Source organism: Spinacia oleracea, chromosome 5 (genome assembly GCF_020520425.1).
Source record: "Spinacia oleracea cultivar Varoflay chromosome 5, BTI_SOV_V1, whole genome shotgun sequence".
In the NCBI taxonomy this organism is placed as follows: Eukaryota; Viridiplantae; Streptophyta; class Magnoliopsida; order Caryophyllales; family Amaranthaceae; genus Spinacia; species Spinacia oleracea.
This window is the reverse complement of record NC_079491.1, coordinates 71,597,813-71,604,561: the sequence shown is the minus strand read 5'-3', so window position 1 is coordinate 71,604,561 and position 6,749 is coordinate 71,597,813. Positions and strand designations below refer to the sequence as shown.

General features: G+C 36.7%; 1 long non-coding RNA gene across 4 annotated transcripts; it reads right to left on the bottom strand.

Annotated features, from left to right (window-relative positions):
* Nucleotides 1-333: 333 nt before the first annotated feature.
* Nucleotides 334-6,461, bottom strand: LOC110776160 (uncharacterized). Of its 4 annotated transcripts, XR_002530021.2 has the most exons (8): nt 6,075-6,460; nt 5,836-5,958; nt 3,218-4,574; nt 3,015-3,130; nt 2,869-2,931; nt 2,482-2,692; nt 1,169-1,222; nt 334-852 (listed from the first exon to the last, which is right to left on the bottom strand). It is a non-coding gene; the product is annotated as an uncharacterized lncRNA (long non-coding RNA). The 4 variants fall into 4 exon arrangements; XR_002530022.2 differs by lacking the exon at nt 1,169-1,222 and having other exon boundaries at nt 6,075-6,459; XR_002530023.2 differs by lacking the exon at nt 334-852 and having other exon boundaries at nt 1,214-1,347.
* Between the last annotated feature and the right edge of the window lie 288 nt (nt 6,462-6,749).

Here is a 6,749-nt window from a genome sequence, read left to right as displayed (position 1 = left end):
ACTGACTCCCTAACGGGATTCTAAAGACGATGGACATCGATAATTACCTCACAACGCGTAAAACCCGAAGTACGTAGCACCCAAAACTCAAAACTTTTCTTGATCGCACCTATGTACGTAGTCTCTATCTATGGAAATAATGAGGTAGTAGATTGATGGAGAAGTGAATGAGGAATGAGATGAGAGGGGTGGGTTTATATAATCACTAGTCTTATATGCACGCGATGCGTGCGGGATTATATAAAAATCGTAAAATTGAGTTATTGCAACTAATCGCTACAAATAAATAGGCAAAACTTTTTGTATCACTAATCAATTGAGAATGCGTGCGAATATAAGAAACATATTTGTAATAAACATTTGTTGTATCACTAAAAAATGTATAACGCAATACTTCGTGCTGATATAACCCAAGAAAACATAACATGTAATAACGGAAATCTATTGCCATATCAAAACTTAATATATGTCCTAATTAGGATTTGACAATCCTTAAAATCCTAATCTGTTACACAAAAAACTTAACTTATATGCACGTTATGCATGCGAAAATGTATAAGAAAAACAAAAAAACATATTCCGTTCAAAATAGTACTCGGCGTGAATTCGTGAAATCCCCTTGTAAACTTCAGTTATTTTGATCTAACAGCCTCTAGATGAATCTTCTGATTAGTAGGAAAAGCTTTCTAACAATCTTCGACTGCATTACAGAAACTTCTAGGCTCTTTCCTTTCAGCTGCTGACTTCCCAGCTGTTTGTATGAGGATTTGAGAAAGTTGTTGAGCTGCAACTGCTTTACTCGAGTCTGCATATGTTGAGCTGTTGGCTGCTTGTGAAAAGCATGTGTGGCAGCTGAACATACAACAACAGGAACAAATTAAACTCGAGAATAGAAAGCAAAGAAATGAAAATGAATAATACGCAATAAGGAATCTTATGTTCAACGTGACAACCAAGTTGTAATTGCTATCAGAGGCAGCATAATTAATAATCCATGATTCACAAAGGTTTCAACATCAATGACACTATCAAGTTTCTTTTCCAGAGTACTGCATAACTGGTGAATAGGGCAAATCTGATCCTACAAATTGCAAAATAATACTTCCTCTATAAGACTCGTCACATCCAGAAACTTTGTACTAAACTCAAAAGACTTTAAATGCTTTACCGTTGAGTTAGAGAGAGTATCCAAACCACTGTCACCTAAGTTTGTCACAGGAATCTGAAGAGGAAGGGTAAATGCAGAATTTACAACAATGCCGTGTTGAAATTATCCGACCCAACATATACAATTCAGAAAAGAGCAAACCCAAAAGGGGTTTATGTAGATTTCATGCATCCCAAAAGCTGCATACAAAGAGCAGGTTACATAAAACCAGCAAACCATTAATTTTAGAAACCAGAAATAAATTATTCTACCTCGGAGAAGTTATGCCAGGATGTCAATGAAGGCATGCAAAGCTTGGAAATAGATGTCAATTTAAATGAGATGTTAAAAGAAGCAAGTATTCTGAAAATGGCAGTAAACCACTTGCTCTGACCCCACTTTTACCCAAGTCTACGTCTGAATCCTGACTCTCTCGTACTTTGCCTACCATGTCTTTTAAGTCATGTTTAGGAAATCATGCTTTCAGGGAATCACTTGTGGATCCTAAGAGGGAAAGACTTATTGTACAAAACATGTTCCAGTCTGCAGGGGTACGTTAATATTTCTATATCCACATTAATACCCATGTTGCTTTTGTTTATTGTTTAATTTTGTTGAGTTGATTGGAACATAATTAACACTTTCCTCCTTGTAGGAACTCACGCCAATATTTGAAAATTAGAGATGATTGGAAACTATTTTTTCAAGGCATTTGCTTTGTGCCATTTTCTATTCTCAATTGTATAGTCTCATCAAGCTCAAACAGGTCATAAGTAAAACACATAAAAAAATAGGTTGTGAATCCAACTATGCAAAGCCATAGAATCTTTGTGGGTTTTTGATGAGGCAAATCCCAAACAATACTATAGATAATATCTCTATCATGTGCCGAAAAAAGGCCTAGCATTCTCTCAGTAACTTTTCTCAGTCTCTCTACCAGCAGATAATCAAAAGATCAAGCAAAAAAGAAGTCAAGGGCAAGGTAATGAAGAGCAAGAAGCCATGGAACATTGACAGGCACAAAGCTTAACTAAACAAAGAAAAATAATAACTAAATGTAACAATGCATTCACTAATTCATAGTGAAAACTAAACACAAAAAAACATAACTAAATAAGAGAAATCCTTAACTAATTTAATTCTTAACTAAGCATGCCACACACTAAGGTACCACAAATCCAAACTAAAATTATCAAGAGATAACTAAAATGCAAATTTTTCGTGCATCAAATGAGTAATTTCAAAAGTACAACGTGACCTACGGTATATGCGAAGGAACTGAACCCCTAGATCTGCAAATTGAGTGTGAAATTGATTATGAAAAATACACTTACATAATCTCAAAGAAAGGGAAACGGTGGGGCTTTTCATCCGGTGGAACTCTTAGCGGTGTTCTTCGTTCGTGCCATTGTTGAGGAGAGAGAGTGCGATTTTAGGAGAGAGGAAGTTGAAGTTGCAGAGTTGATTCACTGGAACCCTAGATCTGCAGTTCTTCCATGGCAGGTTGATTTTGTTTTTGTTTCAATTAGGATAATTTGGACCAAACTGTAGATTTAAACATGTATCAATGGCTTAGCTACATATCCTAAAGTCCAAATCTTTGGTAACAAACCCATATCAGGATCAGGACCCTTACAATCCAACATAATCTTATGACTGAAATCAAGAGAATTGTTATTATTATTACTTTCAAAATCCAGAAAAAATATTTAACAAATTACCATAAGCTTCGCGGTAATTGACAGTGTACCGACGATGATGCAGCACACTTGTTGCTATGTGACCTATGAACAAACAAAAGCCAATCAATCAAACAAACAAAAATCTCAATAATTTTAAAATCCATAAACAAAATTTAACAAATTACCATAAGCTTCGCGGTAATTGACAATGTACCAACAGAGATGATGCAACACACTTAGCAACAGCATACGGCAACCCGGGAACCTTAATATCGATCAATACAATATCTCTGTCATATTTCTACAACAAAATAGTGAATTTTTAGTCATTTTTAACCTAAATATCAAATTACCAGCAAAAATCAACGAAACACATAACCTGACTCACCGGAAAATGAACATAGAATTATATAAAGCTGGGCTTCCATATTTGGCTTCGAAAATCAGATCTGGTGCAAAATTCCCATTGTATAAGAAATACATTCATCAAAGTGAATGAAGATGCGAAATGATGCCGAAATAATGGTGGATTATTTGAGAGGCAGGGTAGGGGGGTGACAGAGGTTAAAAAACCGCAGGGTAGAGCAAGGATTTCTTCATCGCTTGGTATTTGAGAGGCAGGGTAGGGGGGTGTCTCACTAAACTCATATCTCGGAGGTATTAACATTATTAACCCAGAAAAAAATATCAGAATATTGGGAAATAATTACCAAAAATCACGAAAATTACCTCCGATTTTTCGGAATTGAAGTTTAAGGCGACATAAGTGATGAGAGAAAATGATGCGAAGGAAGATGAGTAGATCGAGCGAGAAACCCTAGAAATCAAAGACTGGTATAGAAGCTCAGATAATTGGGGGAAATTTCATGGAATTTAGGTGTGAAAGATGGGGGTTGGCGTAGGGGTGGCGGCCTGGAGGGAGGGTGGCCCAAGATCGGAGAGAAGGTGGAGAAATGTAGATAGATTTTTCTACTTGCAAACTTTTGTCTTGATCGCGTCCTCTTGATTTGGAACCCTAATTTGCAATCCGTACTTTGTGCGCCTACATCGTTTTTCCACGATGAGGAATCCAGATCTTCGAAATTCGTTAGGGTTCTTCATTTCAGAGTTTGAATTTCTAAGGTTTCGATGGTGATCGGGGAAGAAGACAGGGAGGTTTGAATTACCATGGAGTTGAGAGGAGAGAGAAAAGGCGTGAGTTGAGAGGAGGGAGAGATTGTGCCGGTAGTGAAGCTCTAGGGTTTGGAAGGAAAGATGGGTTAGTGAGGGTATTATCGTCTATTCCTAGGGGGACACGAAAAGTGTATTTACTTATTTACCCTCAGATGTTCCTTTATATAATAGAGATTTTGAAATCAGATTAACAAAAAAAGATGCATAAATTCATACTTGTATAAGGAGTCTCCGAAGTCAGATCCAGACAATTGAGGGAAAAGGGGATCGCGGAGATGGAGAAGAGCAGCGGGAAGGAGAAGATGCGAAGACAACAACTGGAGGCGGGAAATCTAGGGTTTGATAGGCTACTTCAACTTCGGTTTGTTTGCATTTACAGTCTCCATAACATTGAAGTCTGGCATTGTCATTTAGTTGAGCTGGTATCTTTGAATAAGCTTCTTCTGCCACCCTGGTTTAATGACACTGGCAGATTCCGTTCACACGTGGACAACCCTCTAATTTGCAGTCATTGAGGCTGCTACACCGATCTGGCTTTGTTTCAGTTCCAGATTCTTTTGAAAGTGTTAAACCTGCTAAGACTCACAATGATGTATTAGATACTTTTAATAAATGCTAAATTATTAATTGTAGTGTAGTTATGTAAATAGTGGGAAGAAGAATAAGCAATGCACTTCTGATAGGGAAGGGATTGTGTTTTCTTTACCAAATGAAATAGTGAAGAGGATCACCAACAAAACTCAGACCGCCAAAGCGAAAGCTTTAGTCAAGCGAAAACTTTTGTGAACCAATTTCTTTTACAAAAATAAATAAATTAATGGATCTGTCACCCAAGTCACCACATCATAAGCACAATTATACTTATGACAACAATATAGTTATGGAGTCGGAGAGAAATATGTGAAGCATTAAGCAAATCATACACTCCCAAAATTAATCAAAACAGAAGAGCAAAACCCATGTTATCAACAAACCTAAGTAGGTGATCTCTATGCCTCTATACCAAAAATAACAACTCACTCGTCAAAATAGTTTCTCGTCGCAATCCGGAAACCTCAACCGCAAAATTGATGAGAACAGTTACTCTTAAATTTTGAATTTATCTAGAAATAGCAACAAAAGCTAATAGTTTTAGGTACATGATCTCATTTAGCACCAAATCTTGGCGTTGCAAATTACATCAAATATTTTAAACAAATAGAAAAACCTTTGTCGAAAGTCGTAACTACAAAAACACAATGCACTAATATTTACCAATTTACTTAAAACAAATTATCAATTGAAATCTCAACTTAATTATCCCGTGAAAGGAAGAATCAGGTTCACTTATATCAACAAAAAAATTAAATTACAAAATAAAAAGAGATTCAGTCCATCGGAATTCGACTAAAATAAGGGAACACACACAAAAATCAACAAAAACCTACACTGATGCACCAGAAAACAGAGCAGGAGCATAGAAATCATGGCAAAAAATCACCTATCCCAGTAACCCTTCATTCATTATGCACAAAGCGCAAATTACAAATTAATTAAGTACCCTTCAATTTCAAATAAAAGAACTTAAATTGAACCCTAAAAAAATCCAAATCCCCAAAAATTTAGAACACCCAAGTTCATAATTTTCAAAAGAAAAATCCAGAAGAACTTGAAACCTCAAAATTACGACTTTTTGGGAAAAATTGAAAGTTCCACCATATCTACATTGAAATCAAACAAATTAACCTCAAATCAAATTCAAAATTAAAAACTCTAGGAGTGATAAGCAAACAATTCCATAAAATAACAACAAAATCCAAACAAAAATAAAAACCCTAGGAGAGAGAAAGGTACCTTGAGGACATCATCGGTGTGCTAAGGAGCTCGATCTTATTCTTCAGGTGGTGATCTTATGAGTATTTTTCACGAATTTGGCGAATTGATCCCTAATTTCCGTAAATGTAGTACATTTCTTCCCTGGTGATGTTGAAGTGCATATCAGAGGAAGAATTAACCAAATTAACCAAAATGCGTCAAGTGCAAATGACCTAAAACCATAAAAATAAGTTTAACCAAAGATCTAATCAAAATACCTGAAGATTGTGAAGCTTGATGTAGTTCCAAGTCGCTGAAGGTGAGAGAGCAGCGAGAGAGACCAAAATACCTCTATTATTTTTGCAGAAAGGAGGCTTCGATCTTTTTGCAGCACCAGTTGCGGTCGTTGATGCGGTGGTGAAGGAATTTGCTGCCGCCAATAGAGCTCTGCATTTCCCTCCGATTGACCTCATAGTCGCCATTAAAGAGGGACGACGGCGAGGAATTGTAACCTAGGAAGACCTAGAAAAGAAGGTGAGAGGAGAGAGAAAAGTGAGACGGGGAGAGAGGCTCAGATCTCCTCAACAAAATTACCGAGAAAAGTGAGAGGGGGAGAGAGGCAGGTGAGAGGAGAGAGATGGGATAAACGAAACCTCGCCCTAGAAATGAAGGCTCAGCAAGCCCCGATAAACAACTAATGAGGGGTATTTTCGTCTTTTTGCTTGGGGACACGAAAAGTTGAGTTACCAAAATACCCTCAGTTGTTCCCTTATATAATAGAGATTATCATGGGTTAATGAAAGGTTTGGGAATTAATGGTTTAGCAAAGTGAAGGGGTTGTAACGGATGAAACTTTAAGAGTTGATGATTGATGATATTGATTGGGTATTTGAAGAAGAAAATGAATAGTGACCTTTAATACTACTACGGTTGGTATTTTGTATCTTTAGAAT